Source organism: Crocuta crocuta, unplaced genomic scaffold (genome assembly GCF_008692635.1).
Source record: "Crocuta crocuta isolate KB4526 unplaced genomic scaffold, BGI_CrCroc_1.0 scaffold97, whole genome shotgun sequence".
In the NCBI taxonomy this organism is placed as follows: Eukaryota; Metazoa; Chordata; class Mammalia; order Carnivora; family Hyaenidae; genus Crocuta; species Crocuta crocuta.
Window position 1 is genome coordinate 7,022,225 of NW_027531999.1, and position 19,773 is coordinate 7,041,997.

At 41.5% G+C, this 19,773-nt stretch overlaps 1 long non-coding RNA gene across 1 annotated transcript; it reads right to left on the reverse strand.

Moving 5' to 3' along the window:
• Nucleotides 1-15,667: 15,667 nt before the first annotated feature.
• LOC144240862 (uncharacterized) lies at nucleotides 15,668-19,767 on the reverse strand. Its single transcript, XR_013337873.1, has 3 exons — nucleotides 19,458-19,767; nucleotides 17,382-17,553; nucleotides 15,668-15,805 (listed from the first exon to the last, which is right to left on the reverse strand). It is a non-coding gene; the product is annotated as an uncharacterized LOC144240862 (long non-coding RNA).
• Between the last annotated feature and the right edge of the window lie 6 nt (nucleotides 19,768-19,773).

Sequence of the window (19,773 nt, forward strand, 5' to 3'; positions counted from 1 at the left end):
AAAAGAAGTGTCTACGGGTTTGGGACTCCACTGCAGGGGTCGGAGGGATGGGATTCATACATATTTCCAATATGTTGCAAACCTATTGTTAGACAGCACAGCTTGTATTTGGTATTTCTAAAAATGACTCATCTCCCTTACTTCTCACACTGTCCCCTTGAAGCTTACTTCTAGATTGGCAAAAACCAAAAATCTACAAAGTATTTGAAGGATGATAAGTGATGTAGAGAAAAAGGAAGCAGGAAAGGGGCATAAGGAGGATGGGTATGTGTATTTTATGTGTATTTTATTTTATTTTAATTTCAGACAGACAGAGACAGCGTGAGCAGGGTAAGGGCAGAGAAAGAGGTAGAGAGAATCCCAAGCACTGTTGGGCAGTGCAGAGCCCAACACGGGGCTTGAACCTGCGAGGTTCTAACTCACGAACTATGAGATCATGATCGGAGCCTAAACCAAGAGTCTGAAGCTTAACTGACTAGGCCACCCAGGCACCCTGGGGGTGTCAATTTCAAAAGACTGGTCAGGATAGATAATAGTTCATCAAAAACACAAAAAGGAGGTAAGGAAATGAGCCTCAAAGCTACCTGCAGGAAAAACGTTCCTTGCACGTCCAAGGAGGCCAGTGGAGCTGGAGTCGAGCAAACAATGTAGGACCTTGGTGTTAACTGTGAGATGGGAAGCTGCTGGAGCGTTCTGAATAGGACAATAATATAAAACCCTTTGCATGTATACTTTAGTTTACTGGTCACTGTGCTGAAAAGAGACCGGAGGAGGGCAAGGGCAGTAGTAGCAGGGACCCCAGTTAGGAGGCTGATGAAATTACCCAGTGGGATCTCAAGGCAGTTTGGACCAGGAAGGCTGTGGTGGCTGTGGTAAGAGGTGATTCGATTATTAGATAGATCCCGAAGGCAGAGTCAACAGCATACACTGAGAGACAGGATGTGGTCTGTGAGAGAAAGTTAGAAGTCACAGAAGACTAATATTTTTGGCTTGAACAAATGAAGGATGGGGAAAAACTTTAGGGGAGGGAAGCATTTTGGGGCTGTTAAGTTGGAAATATCAGTCAAGTAGGCAAATAGAGAGATGGAGACCTAGGCTAGAAATGTGGCATTATTAGCGTACAGATGGAATTGACAACATAGTGGCTAAAGCAGATAAACAGAAAAGAGCCACGGACCAATCCCAGTGGCATTCGACGAGGTCAGTGAGATAAAGAGGAACCTGGAAGAATAGAAGAAAATAAAGAGAGTGTGAATTCTAGAAGTAAAGAAAGTGCTTCGAGGAGGAAGGAGTGATCAACTATGTCAAATAAAAAGAGACTGAGAACTGACCATTGAGTTCAGCTGCTGTGACCTTGGTTGAGAGGAACTTTAATGGAACAGTGGGGCGTGAAACCCTGAATGGAGCAGGTTCAAGGGAAAATGGAAGGCCTGGAATATAATATACAGAATTTTGTCTTAAAGGGAACAGAGAACTGGGCTGGTAACTGAGAGAAGTGAGATCTAGAGAGAACATTGCCAGATCAGAGAAACTACACGGTGGTCAAAAGAATGTAGGCTCTATTCCACTTTCAGGGAAGGGGAAGCATAACTCTCCCTTCCTTAAGCATGGGCTGCACATACTGACTTTCTTCCAAAGAGTATGCCAAGAGAGGGAAAAGAAGGGGTAGCAGTGTAGAAAACTGACAGACACTACCTCAGCTATGGTTAACAGCAACAGTGCTAAGTCATGCAAATAGTGTGCACCCTTGATATGATGTAAGGAAGATGGCACTTTACCTCTGCCTCTCAAAAATCCATAACCTCAGTCCAGTCAGGGGTAAAACATCAGTCAAATCTTAGTGGAGGGACATCCTACAACACTGTAGACCAGTATTCCTCAACACTATCAAGGTCATCAAACACTAGACACATCAGAGAAACGATCACAGCAAAGAGGAGCCTAAGGATACATGATGGCTAACTGTCACCTCTCGATGGGACCCCGGAGGAGAGAAGGGGCATTAGGTAAAAATGAAAGAAATCTCAATAAAATATGGACTTTACCAGTAATGTGTCTATATTGTAACAATGTACTGTACTGTAAGATGTTAATGATGGGAAACTGAGTGCAGAGTATGTGGGAAAGACATTAAATATATGAGAATTCTTCTGAAGTTGTCTGCAAATTGAAAACTGTTCTAAACAATAAAGTGTATTTAAACACGTTAAACATTTTTAATGTTTATTTTTATCTATTTTGAGACAGAGGGAGAGGGTGCCTGTGTGCGTGTGCACAAGCAGGGGAGGGGCAGAGAAAGAGGGAGAGAATCCCAAGCAGGCTCTGTGCTCTCACTACAGAACCTGTCTCAGGGCTCGACCCCACGAATGAAGTGGGAGATCATGACCTGAGACAGAATCAAGAGTCGGACGCTTAACCGACTGAGCCACCCAGGCGCCCCTAAACGTTTTTTTAAAAAAGAACATAGACTCTGGAGTCTGACATCTAACTAGAAACTTAGTCTGTGCTTTACAAGACCATGACTTGAGGTAATTTGCTTATACTCTCCAAGAGTTAGTTTCCCTACCTATAAAATGGGAATAGGGAAAGTAACTACCTCGCAGGATTTTTGTGATAAATAAAGGACACACTCCTTGTAAAGTGCTTGGCACTGAGTATCTGGCAAAGAGTAAGCATTCCATAGATGGCAGATATTATAGTTATTATTACTACTATTTTAAGTCCTTAATATTCAAATACACATTTAATGTGATTTTACATTTAATTTGTTTTAAAGTAATTTTTATGACAATTTCTTTTTTTAAGAAGAAAACTGAATACAACCCATTACAGACTATCTGTAAAAGGGTTTCTTTCTCAATGTATCATAAGCATTGGAAAGTTTCAGTGTCACCTAGTACATGTATACTTTGTATATTCTGTATACATGTTACCATGTCTGTAAGATCGTATAAGTCACATTTTCAATTTGAGCTCCTACTTTCATTACGAAGCCATAAAATCATCATCAACCTAGTGATTACATTATTCTTAATATCAATACATGATAAAAGTGATTTTAAGAATAATATGTAGAATATGTTTAAAGATAAAGAAAATTAAATGGAGGAGCACCTGGGTGGCTCAGTTGGTTAAGCGTCTGACTTCAGCTCAGGTCATGATCTCACAGCTTGTGGATTCAAGCCCCCGGCAGAGCCTGTAGCCTGCTTCAGATTCTGTGTGTGTGTGTGTGTGTGTGTGTGTGTGTGTGTGTGTGTGTCTGCCCCTCCCCTGCTCGTACTCTGTGTCTCTCAGAAATAATTTGAAAGAGAGAAAGAAAAAAGAAAGAAAAGAAAAGAAAAGAAAAGAAAATTAAGTGGAGAAGTGAGTGTGGTATAATAATTGTTAAATGTATACATTTTAAAAGTGTTTATTTATTCTGAAACAGTACGTGTACCTGCATAAGTAAGGGAGGGGCGGGGAGAAAGAGAGAGAGAGAGAGAGAGAGAGATTACAAGCAGGTCCCATGCTTAGAGCAGGGCTGGACGCAGGTCTCAATCCCACAAAAAATATCAAGAGTTCGACGCAACTGACAGAGCCACCCAGGTGCCCCCAAAATATCTGTTATATTTAGATGTCACTAAAGAAGAGAATTTGGCCTAAGCAATGGCTCCCAAACCAGGCTGTGCACAAGACTCACCTGCAGGGCTTCACAAAAAAACAAAACAGAACAAACAAACAAGCAAACAAAAAACCAGAAAGATGCAGGACCCTCAAAGCAGAATCAACAGCTCTGGGGCATTTGTATCTTTAAATGATTGCACCGATGATTTGGCTTGTGAATGACTGGGCTGCAATATGATCTACCTTTGGTGAAGCTGCCTTTGTAAATATAGCCTGATGTCCACCATCGTCAAGAAAAAACATAATCAGCTTCAGATAGTCTTACCTGTTAGGATTGTTCTCTATATGGAATTTAGACACTCTGGATCTTTAGGCTCTCCACTGTCCTGGGCATAAATGGGGCTGTTTCCTCAATTTAGTCCTCCAATATTCTCCTTCCTACCCTGGAAGGTCATGTTTTCCCTCCATGCATCTCTTCCCCTCTTTCTCCTTTCACTGTGCCAATAGGGAAGCTCAGCATACTTTTTAAAAAAGTTTTTTTAATGTTTATTTATTTTGGGAGGGGAGGGACAAAGAGGGAGACACAGAATCTGAAGCAGGCTCCAGGCTCTGAGCTGTCAGCACAGAGTCTGATGTGGGGCTGAACTCACGAGCTGTGAGATCATGACCTGAGCCAAAGTCAGACGCCCAAACGAACAAGCCATCCAGGAGCCCCTGAAACTCAGCATACTTAACATGGGCAGATGCCCTAAACCACCCTGAACTGAGCCAGGCTTCCCTTCTTGCTGAGCCAATAATTCACGAAGCAGCCGGTCTGCTCTAGGTCTCCTTTCAGAGCTATATGGTCCAGCTCCGTGCATAACAAATTATAGCTAGGGAATCAAGGAATAGACATTTTAGATTGTTCTCCTACAAAAGAATATGCAAAGAGACAATGTCCAGACTATAAAAAATAGAACTGTGACCCACAAGATGGATCAAGCAACCCAGGATGCCACTCTACTATCTAGAGTGACCAATCCAGGAAGTCATATTCATATCTGTAGCAACTAGTCCAGGAAGCCAAACAATAATCCCTGCGGCAATCAGCCCCAAACAGTCAGGACTTGATCAACAAGGGACAACTTCCCTAATTTTTGCCCCTGGAAAAAGCCAAGTATGTTCCCTACACAATCACATAGAATGCTCTCCTGCTAGTTAGCCCGTCCATAGCTACTCCATGTCAACTGCCTCCAATAAGGACGGACCTGAAGCCTTCTCCTTTTTTCCACTGTCAAGCTTTTCCACTCCTCTGCCTGCCTTTGGTCTCGGTCAAATGCAAGTGATGGTGGCTGACTCCCTTGCTTTAAATAAATGGCCCACCCTGTGCTTGTTCTCCTTTGGGTGGTCTTATTTCCACAACTAGAAAACTGGGGTTGCATGTGTGAAATGGCTCACTGAATTGTTCTTTTTTTTTTAATTTTTCTTCACTATTTAAAATTTTTTTTTTATTTCTGAAAGAGAGAGACAGCATGAGAAGGGAAGGGTCAGAGAGAAAGGGAGACACAGAATCCGAAACAGGTTCCAGGCTCTGAGTTGTCAGCACAGAGCCCGACGCGGGGCTCGAACCCATGAACCGCGAGATCATGACCTGAGCCGAAGTCAGACACTTAACCGACTAAGCCACCCAGGTGCCCCACTGAATTGTTCTTTAATGGCTGAAATGAATATACTTAGAGAGGCTATGAGATGTAGTGAAAAGAGCACAGAAGTCAGGGGCTGTGACCGAGGAAGTCATGGTCAGGAAGAGTAGAGTGGCTGTAGGTTAAGGGCACAGACAGTGGATCCCAGCTGCCATGGTTCAAATCCTGGCTCTGCCACTCCTTAGCAGGGTCAATTTGGGCAAGTAAGTTAACTAATATGTACCACAATTTCCTCACCTGTTAAAACAGTGGCAATGATAACAGCACTTGCCTCACAGGGCAATTGGAAATGTTATATGAAACAGCCCAGGTAAGACATGAATATCTGTATTTCAGTGCTGAGAGAGAAGCTCTCTCAGCAATACTAGGCTGGATGTCCTGAAAAGTGGCAGTGACCCAGGACTGAGGATTAGCTGCTCCTGTTAGATGGGACATAGGTTTTCCGTTTCCAGTCTTCAACCTTGCCTGTCCCTACTCACTACCTGTGGATTGGACTAAAAACATGTTTCTTTCACAAATGTAGTAATTCTAGAAAACCAATGGGTGCTAAAACTGCCCATGTCATCATCCATTTCAAAAAGATCTAGCGTGGGAAGGATCTTACCCCTCAAATGCATATTGGAATTGTCTACGCTTTCCAGAAGCCAAAGAGTCAAGTATACTTTTCTGAGATGTTTACATCAGGGTCATATTCTAAAAGTGGCAGACCTTATATTTTACATTACTCGAAGCCCAATGCCACATTCCAGAATGTATGACCATATCGTTCATCAACACAAAACTTTTTTCCCACAGGTCTTCTGCCATTGTTAAAAAATAAATAAGACTATTTCATAGAATTAAGGCTAAGTTATTTTGACATTATCGTGTTTATTTTCAATCATATTCAATGTGGCACCATGGAAGATTAAATCTAACAAAAACGCCTATACTTATCAAAACAAAGATTTTTGCCTGAACTTTTTCTGGTTATCACACTCAACACTTGCAAGAAGCAGTCAGTTACTCAACTTGCCAATGACCGCAGAAAATGGGAGTTCCAAAACCAACTTTCTAGATTGAAACAAAGAGCCAGCATCTAGCATAAACTTTCATGTCACGAACTGGGTAAATAAGCAAGAACTACTTAATTAAGATATCTGGGAGCCACACTAATTACAAATCCTACTCTACTTTAGCATTTCACCTGAAACTTAAGTAAGGTGGGGTCCTTGGAAGTGCACTGCAAACACCAAAGGGTACATCGAAAGGCATAAAAATGTTTTAATACGAGAATGATACTCTAGGGTAATTTTGCAGGAAGAAGACATCACATAGGCGTTCTGATTTAAAATATTCTCATCCAAGCAAAGCAGGCACAGTTGATAAGCATTAGACGGTTTCGCGAGGCTAGCCGCTTTTCCCAAGCCTCCGCTCGCTTAATCTTTCAGAGATGCCCCCAAAAGTCTCTGAAAGAGAAGGGGGAGCTCTTCCTCGGGCCTCGGGGAGTATTTGCGACCTTCCCAGGGCGAGGAAAGGGCAGCTGCCGCGTCGGAAGTCCCCCGGAGGCCGATCAGAGAGACCGCGCGCAGCCCGGCAGCGNGAGGTGCTATTGCACAACCGCGGAAATCCTGCTTCCACGACGGCGGGGCTGCAGGACTTGCCGAGCCCCACCAGGGGGCGGGCCCCACGTGACGCAAGGCGCTGCCCAGCAGAGATGCCCCTGGGGACTCCCGGCTGGGCGGCCGGGTCACCCTGCGTCTGCGTGGCCCTCCTCACTGCCTTTCGTTCCTCTGGGTTTGGGACGTGACTGGCGTGGGGGGACAGACCAGAAGGGCAGAACTGAACGAGTGTCTACACCTCCCTCTGCCTGCCCTGGCATGGGCTGTCTCCTGGCGTGGCTGGACAGAAGACCTGTCATTTTTTTTTTTAATGCATTTTGTTTTACCCTGTTAGAAAGTGACACATCTTTATCGAGGAACACTTGGGAAACCCAGAAAAATTGAAAGGAGAAAATAATCACGCAGCTGAAGACAACCATCCAAAAGGCTTGGCACGTTTCCCTCCCAACTTTTACCGAAGTTGAGCAGGTAACTGTGCGTATATGAAGTGATTGTTGGAAAAGACAAAAGAAGATACCAAGAACAGGAACACAAAAGAGAGAACAAAGCAGAAAAAAATTGTGCTAGTTTTCTTCATGACACTGCCCATTCTCCACATTGCTACTTGGTTTTTCTACATTCTTTTCTCCCTGGACTTTTTTTTTTTTTAATATTTTTATTTATTTCTAGGAGAGAGAGAGAGAGACAGCGTGAGCAGGGGAGGGTCAGAGAGAGAGGGAGTCACAGACTCTGAAACAGACTCCAGGCTCCGAGCTGGCAATCAGCACAGAGTCCGACGCGGGGCTCGAACCCACGAACCGCGAGATCATGACCTAAGCGAAAGTCGGACGCTCAACCGACTAAGCCACCCAGGCGCCCCTCCCTGGACTTTCTTGATAAAACATTGCTCCACTACTTTTCCTGCTTCACAGTGTTTCACAGCATCTTTTGCTTTCAACATGGAGTTTAAGTAAAATCGACTGTTGTTTTGAAATATTCTATCGTTGTATGCTGTACCTACCGCAAGCATGATACGAATGCTACTGTCAAAAAGAGGAGATGCTTCGAAAGTGCTGTGAAAAACCCCAACCTTAATGACTGGAGCGGACAATGGCCGTCAACTGAAAAATATCAACCCTTATTTGAAACCTTTCAGATTTGTACTCTTTGGCAATGGCGGCCCCTAGAGACCAACAGTTGATGACACACTATCGTTTATATATTTTTTATTTATATATATATTATATTTATATATCTATCGAACGCTATCTGAATCTCAAGTCGTTCTCAGCTAAACTACACCACAAAATATACTTGAAAATTGGTAAAGCCAATACCGTTTGGGAAAAGGTTTCTACATCCCTTTGTTCAGATTAGCTAAAGTTTTATGGTCAATCTGTACACGCTTAAGAAACCCTATACCTTTCGAAGGTACTACCTGAAGAAACTGAGCAATAGAAACCGGGTACAAGTATTTGGTAGCTATTGAACTGGTGACTTAGTAGGACAGGGGAACCAAACTCAAATACACAGAGGATCCAGGAATCACCGTTGCTGAGTGAAGCAGTCCACAAGGCCTGCCTTTCTAGATCTTCTGATTTACAGGGAAGCAAGAATTTTATGTGAACACTATTATTTGATAATCTATATGGATTATGTGGAATTTCTCATATTTTTAATGTCGGCAGTTAGTATCAGACCATGCTCCCTCTATATTCCTTAAAACGGCCTTTGACTTGAATTTTATATCATCAGGTTATATCGCTCACTGTTCCTCTCTGTTGCTGTCATCCAATGCTCTCCCCCACCTTAATTCTTCCCTCTCATTTTTAGACTATATAGCTCCTGCTCACTGCAGCTCTCTCCAGTACTAGCCCTATCTTAATCTTTGATGATTTAAAATCTATGTAGAATTGATGATGATCTTTCCAATACCCTGTCTTCTCAGTTCTTTGACCAATCCTCTCCTCCAGTAATCTTATCCTCCACGTATTTCAGCCACTCACTCCCATGATCATTCCCTAGAGCTTGTCATTATCAACTGTGCCCCATCTGTAGTTTCTATTTCATGAATCCACTCTCTGATCATATCTTCTGTCCTTCTAGTGCATTCCCTTTAGTACTCTGACCCCAATAATCCTTCCCCCACCCCCATACTAGGATACCAAATCCAAAATCTTGCCACCTCTTCTCTGGCCTCACCCTCTTCGTGTCCTTACTTCTCTCCTTTTTTTTTTTAAGTTTTTTTTTTTTTTTTTATTTTTTTTTTTTTTTTTTTGTGTNTTTTTTTTAATGTTTTGTTCATTTCTTAGGAGAGAGAGAGAGACAGCGTGAGCAGGGGAGGGTCAGAGAAAGAGAGTCACAGACTGAAACAGGCTCCAGGCTCTGAGCTGGCAGTCAGCACAGAGCCCGATGCGGGGCTCGAACCCGCGAACCGCGAGATCATGACCTAAGTGAAAGTCGGACGCTTAACCGACTAAGCCACCCAGGCGCCCCTCTTCTCTCTTTATTCATAAAATCCACACTCGATTTTCATAATCCCTCTCACATATGCTCTCCACTCTCTTGTTCCTCTTTAGCTTTGTTGAGCTGTCTTGGCTAATCTACCATCCTGATTAGATACAATTTCCTAATTTTTGGCTCTGCCTCTCATGCACGTAATGTAGCTAGAGGTGGGGTGGGGAATAAAAATCCTGTTAATTGGACTGAATTTAAAATCAAAGCCATGACTCTCAAATAGGTCCTTTATGCTGCCAAGCTGTTACACTATGTGCCCTATGTCCATTTACTCTTCTGGTCCCCTTGACAACTGTTCTATGCCCTCTCTTTTCTCAACTTCTTTACCTTTCCCTCCACCCTTCTGCTCAGCGGATGATCTTGAGAGTATTAAAATTACTGAGTGTTAGAAAAAAACTTCCACAGAATCTCAGCACATATATCTATCCACTAGCATCTGTAGGGACATACACACCCACCCTCCTTTTCCATAGGCCAATTAGTAGGTTCCTATCTAAGTCTAATCCCTTCACTAGTATGCTAGAGCTGATCTCTTGTCTCCTACTCAAAGACATCAAGGGCAACTCTTCTCACTCTCAGCTACACCATCAATTTCTCACTCTTTACTGGGTCAATTCCATCAGCATACAAATGTTATTTTTTCCACCTTAAAACAAACCAAAAAATTTTGATGTGATTTCCTCCATTTGATGCCACAATCACCTCCATTTCTTTACTCCTTTTCATAGTAAAGAGTTGAATAGTCTGTCTCCAACTTTTCTCCTCTGATCTTCTCTTAAACCAACTCAGGAACCACCCCTCCTACCTTACTCCACTGAAATGGCTCTCAGGGTCATCTATGTCCACATCATGCTGACTGTAATAATCAATTTTCAGGACTCATCTTACATGACCTATAAGTAGTTGTTTTTTTTTTTTTTAAGTTAATTTTGAGAGAAAGAGAGTGCACACATAAGCGAGGGAGGGGTAGAGAGAGAGAGAGGGAGAGAATCCCAAGCATCCCCACATGTGGGGCTTGATCTCATACCACAACATGAGCTGAAATCAGGAGTCAGACACTTAACCGACTAAGCTACCCGGGTGCCCCAACCTGTCAGTAGTTTTTGACATAGGTGATCACTCCCTCTTTCATGGACACTTTCTTTGTCTTCCAAATTCTCTTACATTTTCGCCTACTTCACTGGTCACTCTTCAGCTTCCTTTGCTGTCCCTTCTCTTCTTAACTCTTAATGCTGGACTACCCCAGGGTTCAGTTCTCTCTGTGTACACCCACTCCCTTGATGATCTCAGTGAGTTTCGAGGCTTTAACTACCATCTATCTACCAAGGACTGCCAAATGTATATGGTTAGCCCAGACCGCTCCCTTAAACTCAAGACTCATGTCCAAAATAGAACTCTTGATCATGCCTCCTGAACCTGCTCTTCGACATTCTTCCCCATCCAGGTCACTCTGTCCTTCCAGTTGCTTGAACCAAAAACTATAGAGTCATCCTTGACTCTCTATTTCTTCACACTGTGTTCAATCCACAAGCAAACCCTGTTGGCTCTATTCAAAATATATTCAGAATCATACGTTTCTCCACCTGCACAACTGCCTCCCCAGTTTGAGCCATTGTCATATCTTGTCTGGTTTACTGTAGTTGTCTTCTAACTAAAGTAGCTTCCACTGTTACTGTCTATAGACTTTCCTGGACACTGCAGCCAGATTCATCCTTTTAAATCAAATCTGACTGTGTCTCCCAGCAATGGCTTATAATTTCAGAGTCTGATCTACTCTCTCTCCTCCTCCCTCTCTGCTGTTACCTCTGGTCTTGTTTCCTTGTTCATTCTGCATTACCACGCTGCCTTCTTGTTGGTCTTTGAACATACCAGGTGGAGTCCCATATTAAAACCTTTGCACTTGCTATTCCCTTGCCTAGTATGCTCTTCCCATCTTGCTGCTGTCTACCCCGACCTCCATATTTGAAATTGCAGCAGTCTACACACTCAGACTCAGGCTGGTGTGTGACTGCATCTGCCAATAATATATGGCTTGGGGGTACCAGATCTCATTCAGATTTCTCCTTCTCTCTGGCCCTGAGTAGGAGCATGTGGCAGCTCTGGCCATCTCCGGAACCATTTTGCAACCACATGGAGATAAATATTAGAATGAAGTGAGCCTTGGGGATGGTCTCATGAGAGAGAAAAAAAAACCCAGATTCTTCAAAATGTCATTAAGCGGCTCTTTTGTTCTATACATGGAGAATTTTCTGCTTATGGACTTATAAATTATATCACAAAAATTCCTTACTACGTCAGTTTATAAACTAGGAATCTGGTTTTTGCAGCCAAATGCATCCTGATACACTGAACAGACATCTGGTGATACTTCCTAGTTTGTTGATGGCCTATAAAACTGTGAGAAGAAAACTAACCTCTGTCCAAAAGCTATATCTGTGATTATCAGATGGGCATGGAAATTGGATGGTAGAGAGAGACAACCGGGGCCCATGGGAGAAAGTAAGTGTTGGTAGAGAATGATTCTGACAGCACGGACGTTAGCAGTATGAAGTTCTAGGTACACATGACACTACACTGAAATCCACGCAAACCCACACCCTCAACTGCACCTGCCCACCCACTCCCGGGATACATGCTTCTGGCAAAGCGAGGGCTGTGGTTAACCCTAAAACTGTCTCACTGTGTGACTTCATCTTTTGCCATGGGATGCCCTCCAGCTCCGCTCCCCACCCCCAGCCCCCATATTTCATATACTAGAAGAGCTTCCATCCTAGCTGAACGTTAAGAGAGTAATAAACTACACAGATTAACAAGTGGAGATGCCGAGGGAACCCTGAAGGCTGTGGCACAGACAGCACAATGGCACAGATACACAGTATTATCAATGGCAAAGTCCCAGCTAAGCACAGGCATCAAAGCCTAAGATAAAAAAAATTAGGTGAGGAGGAAAGTAGATGGGTCAGATAACAGCTCTTTGTATATATGAAAAACTATCTTGGTGGCAGCTATTTACCCAACATCCCTAAGGATGAATGTACAAAGGACATCCAGCTAGTGGGACCTAGATTATCTTGTTTGGGAAATAACTTTCAAAACAAAGATCACTAGCATACCCCCTCTTTGAGCCTTATCCCATCCCTGGGCCTTAGAGGGTCCTAGGTACATTGGGGTTCAGGGGTGAGGTGAAGATCAGTAATGCGGTGAGAACATTTGTGGTGCATGTTACTTGATAATTCTAAGGAGGAAAAGTTGGATGGTTTTAGGCTTTAATCAAAACGACCTAATAGTAATAACAGGCAATAATTATTCCTCCAGTTCAATGTGTATCTTTAAAGAACATTAGGTTTGCATTGTACCATAACTCAACCTTTGCCCATTTAAGATATCAAAAACAGTGTTCTAAAAAATCTATTATTTTGCAACATAATCTATACTAAAATTTTAGCAATTATCTAGGGTTGAAGGAAGAGTTACTGGTGATTTTATTCTCTTACTCTGTGTCTTCCAAACATTCTAGAGTCAACATGTATTACCTCTATTAGAAAACCCTCAACTACAGAAAATAATTTCTTCCAACATTTTCATGCTTCGTCTCACTTCACTATTTTCTTCTTAAATCATTTTCATAGTATTTCTCACCTCAGAGTGTATGGCTATAGTAACTTTTGCCTTCTAAAATCTGATTTTTATAATTGAATAGTTTTCAGTCAAGGGCTTTTCATGATAATTTCAAAATTAGCTAAAGCTCTATTTTTGAAGCAAACATTTATTTACTTCCAGAAAAACCCGAAACATGTGAAATAAATCTGAGATTATGGTGGAATGTTTTCTTTTGCAGTCAAGTATCTACTCAGACGGTTTTCAATTTGATAATGGAAAATGGCTTAGACATCCTAATCCAACTCCTGCACGTCACAGATGGCAAGACTGCTGCTGGCTAGAAGAACTCTGGAGGCAATGTTGGTGGGAAAAATACACGAAAAAAAATCTCATGCAAGATTTCCGAAGTTCCCTTGTCAAGTTATAAGCACAAATCTTGTGCATTTTCCCTCTCCAGGATTTGGTCCTCTTTTCGTTGTTATTTAGTAAATCCCCAAAATAAATTTTGTCTGTTCAGGCTGGCATGAAAAACACCACAGACTGCATACTTTAAATAAGTGAAATTTATCTTTCCACAGTTCTGGAGACTACAAATCCCAAGATCAAGGTGTCCACAGGGTTCAGTTTCTGGTAAATCTCTTCTGGCTTGTAGATGGCCTTTCCTGGATGCACCGGCGCGTGCATGCACGCACACACATACACACACACACGCACATTCAGAGAGAGAGAGAGAGAGAGAGAACACGGGAGCACGCAGGTCAGCATTCTGGTGTTTCCTCTTACAAGGGCACTGATCCTATCTGATCTGGGCCCTATCCTTATGACCTCATTTAATCTTAATTAATTAATTCCTTACAAGCCCCTTCTCCAAATCCAGCCACAATGGGAGTTAGAACTTGAACATACAAATGGGGGAAAGGGAGCACACAAACATTCAGTCCACGACAAATCCTCTGCCCAGAAGTTCATGAAAGGATGTCACATCGTTGGGTTTCAGAGGACGCATTCTTTTTTTTTTTTTTTTCCTAGGAGAGAGAGAGAGAGACAGTGTAAGCAGGGGAGGGTCAGAGAGAGAGGGAGTCACAGACTGAAACAGGCTCCAGGCTCTGAGCTGGCAGTCAGCACAGAGCCCGACGCGGGGCTCGAACCCACGAACCGCGAGATCCTGACCCAAGCGAAAATCGGACGCTTAACCAACTAAGCCACCCAGGCGCCCCTCAGAGGACACATTCTAAAAACACTTGGTAAGTAGTTATCCACGTCTTCTGGCCTGTCATGGCGGTCATAGTTCCTCTTGTTCCCTACTGATCTTGTTTTGTTGTTCCAAACCTTTGAAACAAAAATAAAAGCTTGGATTTTTAATCTGGTGCTGTTGATAATGAAGGCAATACCAAGTCTGTATATGATAATATCCAGCGTGTTTGGATCTAAAAATGCTGGTAACTTCAGATCAAGTGGCCTTTCCTCGAGGCTTATTCTGACAGTTCCATAGCATTAGTCCCTCATCACACCATCTTTCGTGGATTTTTGCCTTTTTTGTCTTTTATGACAATACTCAGTGTTATCTTACACTCCTCATGGTTTCTTCTGTTTTCTGAAATGACTTTTCCTTTGGCTTATACTGTGCATTCACAGGCAGAATTCTATTATTTTATTCCAGGTCTTGAAGATTTCATATAATCGCATTCTTCATCTATTGTTTCTATGTGGACCATGTTCATATTTGTGCCCTTAAGCCCTAAGCTGTCCTATAGATTCCCTTCTCACTCCCCACCTCCTGTGTTTAGTAAACAATTTCATTTTTATTTCTTTCTTTCATCTCAATTCAGAATGCTCCAAACTGATCATTTCCTAGAAAATCAGCTTCCTTGTATCTGGTCACATGCCCCAAAAGAACTCTTAGTAATTTTGATTGACTGATTGATCAACTGATATAGTCAGAACTTACTGAGCACCTACTATGTCAGACATTACGCTTGATAGTGCTTATATCCAATAAATCACCAAATGTTATTCTTCTGTAATGTCTCTCATAAGTGTCTGGGTCTTTTCCAATTCATCTGTACGAGTTATTTCATATTTGGATTTTTTTCAGCATCTCCTACCTGATGATCCCCTAATTATCTTTTAAGATGCTAATGAAAAGTCACCACTTCTGTGAGTAGGTTGACTTGTGGGCTCCCATCATATACATTTAAGTCTTAACCACTGATATCTTTGAATGTGACCTCAACTGGAAATGTAGGCATACATGAAACATATTGCAGACTTGGTTCTAGACTGCTGCAATAAAGCAAATATCACAATAAAGCAAGTCAAACTAATTTTTTGGTTTCCATATAAAAGTTTACATTGTACTGTATTACACTAAACTGTAGTATATTAAATGTGTAATAACATTATGTCTAGGAAAAAGGTGTATCCCTTAATTTTAAAATATTGCTAAAAATGCTAACTATCATCTGAGCTTTTGGAGGGTCAGAATCATGGATCAGATCACCATAAAAAACATTATAATAATGAAAAAGTTTGAAATATTGTGAAAATTACTAAAATGTGACAGAGACATGAAGTGAGAAAATGCTGTTGGAAAAAATGATACCAATAGACTTGCTCAATGCAGGGCTGCCATAAATCTTCGGTTCTTTTTTTTTAACATTTATTTACTTATTTTGAAAAAGAGAGAGAGCACGCGCATGCATGTGTATGCTTAAGTTGGGGAGGGGCAGAGAGAGGGAGAGGGAGAGACAGAATCCTAAGCAGGATCCATGCTATCAGCACAGAGCCCAACGCGGGGCTTGATCTCATCTGTTAGTTCATGACCTGAAATGAAATCAAGAGTTGGACACTTAACCAACTGAGCCACCTAGGTGCCCCCATATAAACCTTCAGTTTGTAAAAAAAAAAAACACAGTATCTTCAAAGCACAGTAAAGTGAAGCACAATAATATGAGGTATGCCTGTAAAGTCTTTGCAGATGTAATCAAGTTAAGATGAGGCCATACTGGATTAGGACTGGTGTCCTTATAAGAAGAGGGAAATTTGGACATGGAAACACAGGGGAAAGAAGGCCTGAGGATGATGATGGCAGAGATTGGAGGGATGCAGCCACAAGCCAAGGAAATCCAAGGATTGCCAACACCGGAAGCCACTAAAGCATGGAACAGACTATCCCTGAGAGCCTCTATAAGAAACTAACCCTGCTGACAACCTAATTTCAGACTAGTGGCCTCCAGAACCGTGAATGAAGAAATTTCTAACGTTTTAAGCTACCAGTTTGCAGTAATGTTTGACAGCAGCCCTAGTAAACTAAAACCCTCTGTGAAGCCATTTATAATCACACCAAAGCTCTTATTTCTTTTGCAGTTTTTTACTTGCCATGATTTTTTAAAAACTTGCTGTTGACTGTCCTATAAGGGAAAAATATCACTTAAAACTATTAGCACGGACTTTATCATTGACCTTTGTATTGGGCAATATCAGTTTATTTTTTTAATATGTACATTTTAATGTTTATTTATTAATTAAAAAATTTTTTACATGCTTATTATTTATTTTTGAGAGACAGAGACAGAACACGAGNAAGAGAGAGGGAGATACAGAATCCAAAGCAGGCTCCAGGCCCTGAACTGTCAGCATGGAGCCCGATGTGAGGCTGAAACTCACAAACCACGAGATCATGACCTGTGCTGAAGTCTATGCCCAACCGACTGAGCCATCTAGGCACCCTCGGGCAATACTGGTTTAAAATGCAAACTCATATATGGATCACCCAAATTACAGTTTGTATTTCATGGACCATATATGCATATGTAGTTCATTCTTAACTAGAACTGTGAGAAAGCTGCATAAAACTAACTCATATATATATATACAAGTGTATATATATATATATATGTATTTTATGTATATATAGAGTTTCTTTATTTTTGAGAAAAAGAGAGAAAGGAAGAGAGAGAGGCAGAGAGACAGGGAGAGAGCAAATCCTAAACAGGCTATGCGCTGTCAATGCAAGGCTCAAACCCACAAACTGCAAGATCATGACCTGAACTGTAATTAAGAGTCGGACGCTTAACCTGCTGAGTCACCCAGGAGCCCCACTCATATATTTATTTCACTTCTTTCCACCTTCAGCTTACATATAAGAATGGACTGACAGGAAAAGAAACTGGTTGCCCCTCTTACCATTTCCTACTATATCTTCATTTTTAGTGTTAGCGGCTGGCTAATCCTGGGAACTGACACAAGTAAAAAAGGAGATGACCGGATTTCTTGCTCATTTATGCTTCTCAGAATACCACTGCCTTCTTTCTGCATTCACAGTAAGTTCACAGCCCTTGGCACTGTCTGTGCCCTCCCTTTCCTTCCCTTTACTAAGTTGTATGTGTAATGCACTTACCTTGTATTGATTTTACATCTATTCTAACTCCCATTCATTGTAGTTTCAATAGAATTCTGTGCTCCTCGGGCATCTTGAATGATAAATGTAAATGGCTGGCCAAGAAGAAGGGACACTCATGTATTGTGTGTACCTCTTCTGCTCATGCTCACGCTCCATTGTGCTCCTGTTTCTAAAACACAAATTCAAAGGCAAAATTATTAAGCATTTCAAAACGGTGACAACTGAGTGTTAAACCAAATGCAAGGTCCTTCTGATAGCAGGGTTCTGTGCAATTGCATGTCAAGGAAGCCAGCTCTAGTTTAAGAGTCCCAGTTAATCCACAACCTTTTCAATGATGGTATTGTCAACCTCTTCATTTTAGCCATCCGTGTAGAGATCTCTCATTGTGACATTTATTTGCATTTCTCTGATCATTAATGAGGGTAAGCATCTTTTTATTAGCCATTTAGTGTGTGTGTGTGTGTGTGTGTGAGTGTGGTGTGCTTGTTTGACCCTTTTGCCTATTTTTCTATTGGCTGCCTGTCTCTTTTTTTCTTCTTGATTTGTAACGGTTGTTTTTATATTCTGGAAAGGAGCATTATGTAGATTACATGTGTACCAAATATCTTCACCCATTTTATGACTTGGTTTTCATTCTCTTATATTTTGATTACTAGAAGTTCAACTTTTTAAAAGATTTTATGTTTGGGGTGCCTGGGCACGTCAGTCGGTTGGGCATCTGACTTCGGCTCAGGTCATGATCTCACAGCTTATGAGTTTGAGCCCTGCATCAGGCTCTGTGCTGACAGCTCAGAGCCTGGAGCCTGATTTGGATTTTGTGTCTCCCTCTCTCTCTCTGTCCTTCCTCCACTCACGCTCTGTCTCTCTCAAAAATAAACAAACATTTGAAAAATAAGATTTTATTTTTAAATAATCTTTACACCTAATGTGGGACTCAAACCCAAAACCCCAAGATCAAGAGTTGTACACTCCACTGACTGAACCAGGAAGGCACCCCTTACATTTTTAATATAGTTTGTCAATATTTTCCTTCCAAGTTAACTGCTAGTTTGTATCTGGTTTCAGAAATCTTTGCTTTTCTCCAAGTCATAAAGATAATCTCCTGTATTATTTCCTTAAAGTTTTATTGTTTTGTCTTGAATGTTTAGATTCACAATCCATCTGGAATCTTTTTTTTTGCAACCAATAAGAGGTAGGGGATCAAACTTTAATTCTCTTTTTAGTTAACAAAAAGATGGATTGGCAGCACAACTCCAGTTTGTCCCACTTAACAACTCCTTTGATGATTTTATATTAAAATGGGTAATAAGAGGGTGCTTGGGTGGCTCAATCAGTTAAGCATCCCATTCTTGATCTTGACTCAGGTCATGCTCTAAGGAGTATAGTGGGATCAAGCCCCGCTTGGGTCACTGCACTGAGAGTTCAGAGACTGCTTGGGATTCTCTCTCTCCCTCTCTGTTTCTGTCCCTTCCCACTTGCAGGTGGGTGCATGCTCTCTCTCAAAATAAATAAACTTAAAAAAATTACTAATATGCTTATAGAATGAAAATCCTAAGAAGTAAAGAGTTTTTTTGGTCACTTTTTTGGAAGTGAGTTAGGTCTTTTGACAAAAGCTTCCAATAACATCAAATTTAAGGATTTTGTTTCAGAATAGACAGTTCCACAGCTATTCTGAGCTCCACTTACTAAATCTTTTGAATGTTTTGGTTAAAGTGGAGACTAGGTAAATGTGAGTGGGTCAAAGTAAACTCATCAAAAAATTCTAAGGAACCCTGGAATGGTATTACTCTGGGCATATCTACACCTCATATTTGTATTGGAATGACAGCAATACCATGAGTATTTACTCTGATCCATCTAATTTGCCTTTACCATTTCTTTCAGATTAAACCAACATTCCCTTTTTCCTGCCTTTGATCATGGCACTCTCCAATGTACTCTACATCTGGCACACAGTGATCTGGCCTTTATCTATCTAGTCTCATTCTCTGTCGTCTGTATCTTACCTTAACTGAGCTTTCTTCCCCTTCTCCCCACCCCTTGCAGATGCTGGTCTCTTGAGAACTTACCTACCTGCATCACTCCACTCTTCTCTGACTGGCGCTTGTCTTCAAGCAAGGATTAAGCATTATTCCATTCAGAAAGCCTTTAGAGAATGTGCTCAAGAGACTTAGGGATTATTATTAATATTAAAAATAATATAATTAAAAGTGTATCTCCCGTGTGGACTATGGAAGGAATGTGTGAATAAGACAGGTATTTGTTGAAAGAATGGATGGATGGATGGGACCTCGCTTCTATAACTTTCAGCAACTCTACAGGCCAGAGGATTTAAAAAGCTTGTTGAGAAAAATCTAAGAAAAGTTTCATTTTAGATGGCGCGGAAAAG